The sequence below is a fragment of the Trachurus japonicus genome, chromosome 1 (assembly GCF_045865225.1).
Source record: "Trachurus japonicus isolate A0001 chromosome 1, Traja_1.0".
In the NCBI taxonomy this organism is placed as follows: domain Eukaryota; kingdom Metazoa; phylum Chordata; class Actinopteri; order Carangiformes; family Carangidae; genus Trachurus; species Trachurus japonicus.
This window is the reverse complement of record NC_140907.1, coordinates 1,635,456-1,647,473: the sequence shown is the minus strand read 5'-3', so window position 1 is coordinate 1,647,473 and position 12,018 is coordinate 1,635,456. Positions and strand designations below refer to the sequence as shown.

Below are 12,018 nucleotides of genomic sequence, written 5' to 3'. Positions count from 1 at the left end.
AACCCACGCCGCTCCAGTGAAGCGGCCGGGCTAACACGAACTGTCTCCCCGGTAAACAGCAGTGGAGCGGCCAACGTGTCTGACCACTCTGGTCCTGTGGCTGTTATTTCCACGGGCGGATCTAACAGCAGCAGGGACGTCATGACGGTGAGTAGGGGTGGTTAATTGGCCCAATTTCCCGATTCGATTCGATTACGATTATTGAAGTCTCGATTCGATTACAGACCGATTTTCGATTATTAACGATTATCGATTCGATTTTCGATTATCAATGATTATTGTCATGATTATTATCAGTCAGTTGCTGAATTATTATTAGCCTATTTTTATTTATTGAAAACCACATATTAATTTTCTGTGCGTTGATTGCTTGTTGGCTCATTTTTTGATTCTTGGATTTTTTGTTACAATAAGTTACTTTAACTGATCATGGACCCTTTGTATTTTTGGACGTGTCACAAAGGAGATTTAAATTAGTAAGTCACTTTTTTTGAAAGACAGATGCAACACATATTTTACTGTAGGCTTTAGATAATGTACACATAAAAACAGAACACAACACACGTAACTAGTGATCAAATAATATTGCTCTGGAACAACCAGCTTGCACACATTTTACTTTAGCCTACTGTTATAAAAACAGAGCAAGCTGTGTAACTTCAACTTCAGTGATCAAATCATTGCTCTGGAGCAACCAGATTCTTATGGAGGAAGACCAGCTGGTCCACATGTTGTGACGTGTTAACAGCGCTAAAGCCAGAATTAAAACAGTTTTTAGCAGCTTTACTGATGGTTGTAGCGATGCTAATTTCTGTTAGCCCGTCTATGGTGTTTTACATTATACAACGTTAGCATTAAGCTAGCGGACTTTATGCTTCAAAAGCAAGCTCACTGCTGTCTGTCCCATAGAAAAACATGACAGCGGCAGCCTAGTTTGGAACATGAACCACGTGACCGCGCTGGCGGCGACATCAAAAGCTGTCGCCACTCAATTGTATCGATCTTTGTCTCGCTCCGGCACCGTTAGCACCTGGTTAGCACCTACACACTTGCTCGCTGGCTCAGTTACACAGCCTCTTGTTATGACAGACAGACCGCTCCACCTTGTGGTTAAATCCTGTATGACATCCAGTAACAGGAGGACTCGCCTTTGTATTACAATTTGAAAAATATAAAAAAAAAAAAAAAATTTGAAAAATATAAATAATCGATTTTTGGAAAATTCATAATCGATTCATAATCGGTCATTTAATAATCGCGATTAATCGATTATCGATTTTTTTCACCACCCCTAACGGTGAGGTGCCGGGCGGCGGTGGTGCGTTCAGGTGACACCACGCCGGCTCGGACAACAGAGATGCGTTCACGGACGGCCCCGCGAGCTCGGACAACGGGCTTGGTGCGTTCAGGGACGACTCAGCCCTTTCACAGAGGGCCCCCCATGGGCCAAACTCCCGTTTATGGCGGGTTTGGCGGCGGAGAGGGCCGAAATTGTGTACCACAGCTTTCTAGAAGCTGCTCCACAGCTGTCTGCACGTCCTCTCACGTGTTTTTACGAAGCATGGCAGAGCAGCTGCGTACTGACAGACTGGCTGGACAGGACCCTCAGACTAGGATATTCTCTCCAGTTCTGCGGGCTCCCCCCAGCGTTCAGGGGCATACAAGAGATGAATCTATCCTCTCAACATGAGATAGAGTTCCTCGAGGGGGAAATTCAGGACCTGCTATCAAAACAGGCCGTGTCAATTGTCCCTCTTCACGACAAGGAACAAGGTTTTTACTCCCCATACTTTTTGGTTCCCAAAAAGACACGGGGCTACAGACCCATCCTGGACCTCCGTGCCCTGAACACACGTATCGGTCGCAAAACGTTCCGCATTCTAACCACAAGGAGGCTGCTGGTACTCGTCCAACCAGGCGATTGGTTCTCTACCATCGACTTGAAGGACGCTTATTTTCACGTCGAGGTGGCACCAAAACACAGGAAGCTCCTGCGTTTTGCATTTCAGGGAACAGCCTACGAATACAACAGGCTGCCATTTGGCTATTCCCTGGCCCCTAGTACGTTCAGCAAATGTGTGGACGCAGCGCTACAACCGCTGCGCAGCCAGGGGATGAGGGTCTTCTTTTATCTGGACGACCTCATCGTGATGGCCAGGTCCAAACAATGGGCCATTTTTCACACAGTTCAGTTGATACTTCACCTGACCAAGTTGGGTTTTGCCATCAACTGGAAGAAGAGCAACCCCCAACCAAACCAGCGGGCCGAATACTTGGGGATTGTGCTCGACTCTGTCAGCCTGAGAGCCACTCTGTCGGAGTCCAGACGGACAGCCCTACAGCAGGAGGTTCTCAAGCTGCAACAGGTTCCACGTGTCACAGCCTTGGCCGTCATGCAAGCACTGGGGCACATGGCAGCAGCTCACCCGGTGGTTCCACTAGGACTGCTGCACATGCGTCGCCTGCAGAGATGGTTCGCCAGCCTACGCTTAGACCTCAAGAGGCAGAAGTTTCGGCTGCTGACAGTCCCCCCAACAGTGCGGGGCAACCTGCAGTACTGGGGGTCCCCACGACATTTGTTGACCGGAACACCACTAGGACGAGTGACCTCGTACACATCGGTGTTCACGGACGCCTCCATGATGGGGTGGGGAGGCACCTGCCTGGGGAGGGCAATAGGTGGTGTGTGGCCTCCGGGGGAGGACCGCCACATCAACCTCCTCGAGTTACAGGCAGTGTTCCTGGTTCTCCAACACTTCAGTCACCTGTTAAGGGGGAGACACGAGTTGGTGAGGACCGACAATCGCACCACAGTCGTTTACATCAACAGACAGGGCGGTGTACATTCCGCTGCCCTGTTAGCGATGGCGGAGAACCTGTGGTCATGGGCTTCAGAGCACCTACAATCTCTGAGAGCCCTCCACGTTCCAGGAATCGAGAACAGGGGGGCCGACCTCATGTCAAGGGGCGGCCCCCTGGAAGACGAGTGGAGACTGCAACCAGAAGTGGTACAGCAGATCTGGACACGATTCGGGAGGACAACGGTGGACCTGTTTGCCAACAGGTCGAACACCCACTGCCCCCATTGGTTCTCCCTGAGCCCGCAAGACCATCCACCCTTGGGGGTGGACGCATTTGCACACGCTCCATGGCCAAGAGGGCTACTTTATGCCTTCCCCCCCCTCCGTCTCATCCCCCAGCTACTGGAGAGAGTGAGAGTGGAGCGGCTGAGGGTCATTCTGGTGGCTCCCGACCGGCGGTCGGCTCTTTGGTACGCAGAGCTGACCACAATGATGGCGGCCCCACCATGGCCCATTCCCCAAATCCGGGGGGCGCTGTCACAGGAGGCAGGCGCGATACAGGCGCTGCCGATCCTGGGCCAGTCGCTTCAAGCCTGGGCCCTGAAAGGGACAGGTTAAGGCGGACTGGGCTGACTGCGCAGGTGGTGAAAACCATCCAAGCGGTTAGGGCTGGATCCACCATTGCCTGTTACAGGGCTAAGTGGTTAGGTTTCCAGCATTGGTGCGAAGAGAGGGAAGTGGACCCACTGACATGCTCAGTGGGAGACACTCTTTCCTTTCTACAGCTTTTGGTTGATAGAGGGCTGTCTCACGCGACTGTTAAGGTTTACGCTGCAGCCATCTCATCATGCCATGAAGGGTTGGGCGGAGGTCCAGTCTTCGCCCACCCTCTGGTAAAACGGTTCCTGCAGGGGGTCAGAAGGCTACGACCAGTGGCACGCACTTCTGTACCACAGTGGGAATTGCCACTGGTACTCGAGGCCCTCACAAGGGACCCCTATGAGCCTTTGGAACGCTCCTCCTTAAAGGTGTTGTCGTTCAAGACAGCGTTGCTTCTTGCTCTGACGTCAGCCAAGAGAGTGAGCGAATTGTGTGCCCTGTCAGTCCACCCGAGTTGTTTACTCCTTCGCGGGGACCGCAGTGGTGCCATCCTTAAACCGAACCCCTCCTTTCTTCCTAAGAACATAAGGAGCTCATTTCGGTCCAGAATCATCCAGTTGGAGGCTTTTCACCCTCCCCCTCATGAGGATTCGAGGGAGGCGAAACTGCATCTCCTATGCCCTGTGCGTGTGTTGACATACTATGTCGACCGAACAGCCACTGTCAGGAACACCGACCAGTTGTTTGTGTGTTATGGTGACGGGACGGCTGGCAGAGCCCTGTCCAAGAAACGCTTGGCGAGGTGGATGTGTAAATGCATCCTCTCAGCCTACAGTCAAGCGGGTCGAGAACCGCCCACTGTGGTCCGGGCGCACTCCACAAGAAGTGTGGCGACGTCTACGGCCCTGTTCAGTGGTGCGAGTGTTGAGGACATATGTACGGCGGCATCGTGGTCTTCACCCTGCCCGTTCATAAGGTTCTATCTCTTGGATGTATCAGGCTCCTTCTCCAGGTCTGTGCTCACTGTAGGGTCACAGGACATGTGAGAGGAAGGATGTGTCAAGTGTTTTTAAATACTTGATCCCCACAGGGTGTCATGCACCTGCATTGGACTGTGCTCTGCTAGGACACTGTCAATGAGGTGCGCAGGAGGTCTAGGGTTGAGACCCCTGCGAGGTTAGACCACAACTTCACCCAGCCTAGTCAGGTGCTGCTAACTGGGATGAAGTTGTACCCGTTATCACTCCATACGGTGGTTAAGATTAATAAAGTGGTGACTGGGTCTTGGTACCTAACCGGTAGCTGGTGTGGTCAGTGGGCGGAGCCTCTCCCGCGGCAGGGAGTACATAAATCGGGGCTTCGCCTACTGTACCCATAGAGTCCAGTAGAGGGCGAAGCCTGTGTGAGATATAACGAAGGTTACGATATTGTAACCCTAGTTATATTAACACAGGCGGAGCCCTCTACTTAGGGCCCTGCCGCTCTTTCGCCTTACGCTGAAGTTTGGTGGAATGAGGGCAGCTGGCATCTGCTTATATAGCCCGCTAAGGGCGGGAAAGGTAGGCACGCCATACTGGCCGGCTACGTACATGCAAATTTCAGTGGGCCATCGCGCGTACGCGATTGGAGGAGAGATATACCCATAGAGTCCAGTAGAGGGCTCCGCCTGTGTTAATATAACTAGGGTTACAATATCGTAACCTTCGTTATTATCTCATAGTGTGGTGAATGTGCAGGTCACAACTTGTCCACTATTACAGGGATTCAAATAAATAGGGACAAAATCACAGAGGAGTCAGAGCAGGTCAACCAACGCAATGTGAGTTAAATCTACGCGCAGTCCGATCCACCTCCTTGGGTAGATCAACTCCACCCAGAAAAGCCCCAGGCCAGGGAATCAAACCCAGAACCTTCTTGCTGAGAGGAAACAGTGCTAACCACTGAGTCACCCAGCTGTCAACATTAATGTAATGAAAAGATTTAAATGAAGGTAAGCTAACAGGATGTAAAAAGGTCGAATGAGAAGCTGCACTGTTAAGACACTCTTGTTTAAAACACTGACTGAAACTGAATTCCAGCCCCGTTCTTCCTCTGAAAGCTCTCTGCTGTCTAATGAAGACATTAAAATGTCCAAGTTGTAACAACTACCAAACAGCATGTACGTGGATTTACTGTATACAAAGCAGGCTGTGCGTGGGACACTGTATGTTCACTGAAGCTCATGGGAAAGCAGCGGTAAAGGGGGAGGATGCTCACAGCGCTCGGGTAAGTGCCTCGACACAGCTCACAGCCTCTCTGGCTGGATGAATCTTTTAAGATGTGTCAGGACATTTTTGCTGTTGGCAAACAACCTGACCTCTGTAATTCAGCGACAACATTTCCTTCATACATGGGAAATAGAAGTATCACAATCAAAGAGCGAGGAAAAAATGAAATAAGACTGCAACAAGAGCAGTAAAACACAGATGACAGATGAATGTATCTACAGAGGAGACAGTGAGTTCTCTCTCACCCTGACTTACTGAGCTAATTGCTGTGATGGAGCGCTCTTATTCCCCGAGCACAGAGCTCCTGCTCCTGCAATAACACAACAAGATGACTTTGCCGATCCGGATGTTAGGGAGTTATGAAGCTGTGACTGCTCATACAGCTGTTGGTGCGCTGCAGCAGCCTGCTCAAAGCAACATTCAATCAATCCAACTTGATTTGTAGCTTTTTATACCGTTTAGAACTAGGGATGTCACAATTATAGATTTTCTTGGTATGATTATTGTCAGAGAAATAATCACGGTTATCACGATTAATACAATTATTATATTAAATAATTTTACAACACTAATGTGTAAAATCGAATAGTCAAAAAGGTAAATTGACATTAACGTAGTGTAACCCAGTTATATGTATTTACCTTTACTTTGCCGTACAAAGCCGGGTGGGTATTGTCGTGGAAATTCTTAGCCGTTTGCTGTTGGTGAATAATGAAATAGAGACTTCGCCGGCCGACATGATTTTACTTCCTTGCAAGGAAAGGTCAGTTCATACCCGAGTGGGTGATGGTAAAGAAAAGACTCATTTAAAACATTTACAGTATAGCTGAGGGAAGGTCCACTTCTGGGGTGTGTTTGTGTCCTTTGGCCGGCCCCTTCCCTGATTGTGTTTTCACATCTTCACCTTTGAAGGTATCATCACCGGTCTCCCGAGGTATGGAGGTAAGAGATACAATTTAAAATACAAAGGGGTTTGAGTGTGAATTAGGAAGTGGGAAGTTGGGCATCACAGATGGGTAAGTGTAAAGGAACTTGAATTTACAATTGCAGAAGGAAGTCTGGGAAAGTAGGGTGTACTGTAGGAACGTCTCAAGTGATTAAAACAAAGGAATATTAAGATTTACCATTACAGTATCCCACAGGTGATGATTCATATCGGATGTATTTCCTCCTTTGGCCGCTATTTCATTGCAGCATATTTAACAGACTGACGAGCCGCTATCCACTAAATATGTTTGTTTGGAGGGAGTCAGTCTTCCTCTGCCAAACTTTACCACTCAAAGTTACACACTCAGTTGTTATGTAACTTTGTTTTCGCTCCGTGCGTTTTGCACTGATCTGCCAACATGGTTCCGACATAATCTTTTTTGGAAAGTGACGGTATTTAGGAAGCTTTACAATTAAATAATCGTGGCGTTTAATACCGCGATTACTTAGAACAAATGTCTGTAAAAACAAAAGTGATTAAATAAAAACAGATGAAATAGAATTAAATCTTACCAGATTGCAGTGAGATGAGTGATGTCTATAAAACATTCAGAGCCTCATTAAGAGAGTTGTGTTTTGTAAGCTGCTCTCAGGCTATAAAAGCTAAAAGCTGTGTGCTAAAATAATATAATGTCAGAATGGATTTCTCACAGGAAACCATTGTGAGCACTGCCTGGATCAATTTAACAATTGATTAGTAGAAGTTAATATTGACGTATTAAGAGGGCGATTGTTTCTTCTGATGATCAGTTCATCAGCTGTATTATGGCAATGCTCACTGCTCACTTACTTGTACTCAGTATGTTGGGGAGGAGCTGGAGGGGGAGGGGGGGGCGTAGGAAGCAAGGGAAGGGTGAACAAACATAATGCACACAGAAAACCTGCATAAACACTCCTACACAGCGCAGAAGCCAAGGGCTAGCACCCTCGCATTAATCAATACTATTCTTAACAAGGCTTCCCTTCTAATGGTTCAACTGGCAGACGCACGCATGCGCGCTCACACAGCACATTTCTCACAGGGAAGCCCTGATTAAGTCACAGCAGCCTCCTTTCCTAAAATGGAGTGTTGCGTCGGAGCCGAGCCGAGTGGAGAGGAGAAGATCTTTAATAACGGAGGAGGACAGCCTCCAGGGAAAGACCCCTGGAGGGAGCGGGGGTGGTGGGTGGGTGGGGGGCTACATTAACCACCTGTGTGGTGAAAAGATGAAAGAGATGCATCCGGGGTGATGTGTGTATCTGTACAACTGCCAGGGAGGAAGACAGAGCGGGCGAGAGGTGGCTGTGTGTTAGCACAGTGATCAGCTTGCAGTGTGACGAACCTCCACATTACTCTGGGGATGTCACATTTACTTGTTTTCACAATTAATCGCGGTATTAAATGCCACAATTATTTAATCATAAAGGTTCCTAAATATCGTCACTTTCCAAAAAGATCAGCAGACGGAATGTAAACAAAGCTACGCAACATTATGAACGATATGAATCATCATCATCATTAATTATGTTAATGTCAATTTACCCAACAGTAACACTGAACTGGTGGGAATTTAAATGTTAGTGTCTCATTTGTAAAAAAAAAAAAAAAAAAGACTTCAAACATTTGATTACTTCAAACATTTCCTGGATCCAGATGAAGCAGAAGAAAATGGATGCATGGATGGATTAATAATTGGTCCTACATTAATAGAAACTTTAAATAATATGTTTATATAATTGGTAATGCAATTATATTTTGACTATATTTGATTTTACACATTCATAGTGTTGTAAAATTATTTAATATAATAATCGTGATAATCATGATTGTTTCTCTGACAATAATCGTACCAATAAAATCTATAATCGTGACATCCCGACATTACTCACACATCTTCAGAAGTCATGAATTAATTGTAGCTATTATCCCGTCATAAGGTGAGGACACCAATGTAATATCAAATTCAAATTCTTTTTGTCACATACACAATCATACAGGGTACAAGGTGCAGTGAAATGTTATGTGCACCAGCTCCAGTAATAAAACCATTTTACAATAATGAAAAAAATGACAATAAAAATGAATAAAAGCAGTTTAGAATAAAAAATAGAAAAAATATGGGTTGATTAAAACTATAATTGTTGAAAAGTCACAGTGTACCATGTTACAACAACCTCGCACGTTTTGATAACAGGAAGGTCAAAAGCAGGATGCAGATGTATCTTCTTTTGTAAGATACATCACACACACACACACACACACACACACACACACACACACACACATTATTCACAAAGAAACACTCAAACACACACGTGCACTATACGTGAACTCCTGTCTTTGACATTTTCAGCAGCAGAGACAGGAGGAATAAAAGTTACTAAGCTGTAACCACTGTCAACTACAGGCAGCAGCATCTGTGTGTGTTTCACTTGTTATTTGCCCTGACTGAAAAATGACAGTGGTGGTGAGGGGGGTGGGAGTGGGGGGGCCCGAGCAAGAGTCAGAAATCAACAGAAACAGCGGGGTCTCCACAATTAAAATCAGAGAGGCGATGTAATGAGGCTTGTTTCATGTGTGCTGTATGATGGACTTTCTCTCCTTCTCTCTGACTCACTCTCCCTTGTCTTTGGAGCGCTTGATCAGCAAGCCTCTAATTTCAGGCAATAATCAGCGACTGCATCCGCTGTGCTGCATCCTCCCGGAACACAGAGCTCATGTTGGGATGCTTCCTATCAGCCAGCCTTGTGCTCTACCCGCGGTGGGAACACACACACACACACACACACACAACTTCTATTGAGCACAAATACGTGCTGAAGCTCCAACATTATCTTAACTATTCTATCATTTGATTAACCAATTGATAAAAAAAACAATGTTAACAATCAAGATTAGAATGTAACGGAACTTGTCCACCAGAGTGTTTTGGAGTTGTTGGATTGTGTATTTAGTTTGATGAGGGAAACATGGAAATATAATGCAGCTCGCGTCTCTGCTCCGCCGATCTCAAAACAGCTTGCACCGATAAGGTATTTTGCAGTTAGAGCTAAAACTCCAAAGTCAGGAGTCAGGAGTACAAATGTTTTATTTTTTGACTAATCTTGTGAATTCAATTGTTATTTGTATTCTATTAGTTTTTTTTTTTTTTTTTATGTCTATGATTAATGTGACTATGTGTTGAAACTTTATGTGCTGCCATTCTTGGCCAGCTCTCTCTTGCAAAAAAGATCTTGGATCTCAATGGGACAAACCTGGTTAAAGGGATCCACATCCACATTAATATGAGACTTGTTTATTGCCGTAGAATTTTTGGTTCTGCCGATGGAGAAACTCCTCGTTGTCCCTTTAAATAAATGTTATAATAATAATAATTAAAGGTAATGATCCGACTCCTAAAACTACAGGGATTACGGCAATAGGCGAATTTGCCAAAATGTTGAAATATCCCTTTAATCATTCTGCAAAATCCTGGATTCATTTCAGTGGCAACATTTACAGTAACAAATTAATTTCTTTTTATCTGGGTTTAGGAATATGATTAGAAGAGTACTCTGGAATATTTCCTTTGATATTGTTAGACCCATCAATGGACCAAACAATAATTTAAACTAAGAGCAGGAGCAGCTACAGGTCAGGTGACAAAGACTTTCAGATCCTTATTATTTCCTTAACTTGTGTTCTTCAGTCAACCAACCAACAGCACTGACTCAAGCTGCGGCGCTCAAGGAGATTCATCAGGTATCGTCAGAGGAAACATCATGGTTAGGATTAAAGAACATGTCCACCTGAAACTCAGGCACATTACACCTGTCCACCATTCAACATCCTTCCTTTCCCACACACACAAACACACCACCTTTTTAAAAAGACGCAGATTCTGTCCTCTTAAAGGTCAGATGAAGCGCTCCCACTGAACTCCCTCTGAGGCTTTATTTTATGCATTTTACAGACAAAAATCAGAAAACCCAGAATGAGCTGAGACTTTTGGAAAATCAAGGTTATTTAGCAAAAAACCTTACAGTACAGTCCTCCTGTGTGTGTGTATGTGTGGCAAGGGCTGAAGCCACGAGCGTACACGCTTTAAATTTAGCACGACAGGATGAAAGAACAGCTACTGTATAATAAGCCAGAGGAGAGAATAAGTTGAACTTTGACCTGGGCTCCTTTTATAGATGACAGCGCCGACCTTGGGAGGGTGAGGACGGAGATTGATGACGAGTGTTTTGCTTAATGAGCTCACGAGAGAACAAGCCCTCCCTCTGAGAAGAGGCAACTTGTCTCCTAGTCAAGATAAAAGAACAACTGTCAGCGTGCTCTGCATGACTCCCATCCCTCCATCCTACCTTGTACACATCAGTTACATCAGGGATGAACGATAGGCCTATATTTGCTTCCATCTAGGACTAAAAATAGCAACAGAGAATCATGGGTGATGGTGGGAACCCATGCATGTGCAAGGACTGCTCCAATGAGAAACTGGCTACATTACACCACAAATCATGGCTGTAGTGAAGGCATTTTTTTTTTAAAGTCTCCTTCATATGGTTGATTTAAAGGAGACATATTCTGCCCCTTTTCTACAAATTAAAATAGTTCCCAGGTGTCTTAAAGACATGTCTGTGACATGCTTCAGTCGAAATACCCCAAGGATCAAACATCACAGCTCTTTTCATCCTCTCAAAACAGCCCTGTTCAGAACGGCTGGTTTCAGTGCCTGTCGCCTTAAATGCAAATAAACCATTGCTTGCCCCACCCCTTCTATTGGTTTTATTTGTTTTATTTTATTTGTTAGGATCCCCATTAGCTGCGCTCTAGAACGCCGCTAGTCTACCAGGTAAGGGTGGTATTATGCAAATTAAAAAACTAGCTACATCATTGCCAGACAACCAAGGGAACAGTTCGTAAAACCACATGGATTTCAACCTAGGGAGCCTGAAAATTACAGATTTCTTTGTCAATTCTCACATTTTGGGGGTTGGAAGGCAAGACAACACTCAAATATATGTTAAAGAGCCTTCAAAAAGTGATATTTCCATAATATTTCCCCTTTAAAGGTATAATATGTAGGAATTCCCCCCATCTAGCGGTGCGATTGCATATCGGAACATATTCTTGATGTTGCATTCATGTGAAATCGGGTAGACGTCAGACAACAGATGCTGTATGTAACAGGATAAACAAGCGTCTATGTAAACAAGTGCTCCGCCAGCACGAGGCAAAACAATACAGGCGTGACAATATGTTGTCATGGCGATGTCGTATTGTTTACCTGACCCACGTTTTACCGTCTTTCTCTGGTCGAGTAAAATGACATCCGGTTGGTTTCCCGACGGCCGTCTACCTGAATGCAACATCAGTGCCTCCGTCCTTCCTCACACTA

At 45.6% G+C, this 12,018-nt stretch overlaps 1 protein-coding gene across 2 annotated transcripts in view; it reads right to left on the bottom strand.

Annotated features, from left to right (window-relative positions):
- The window catches only part of LOC146991085 (sodium/potassium/calcium exchanger 3-like), a 94,509-nt gene that overhangs the window by 63,583 nt on the left and 18,908 nt on the right, over window positions 1-12,018 (bottom strand). The gene's annotated exons all lie outside the window — the stretch shown is intronic.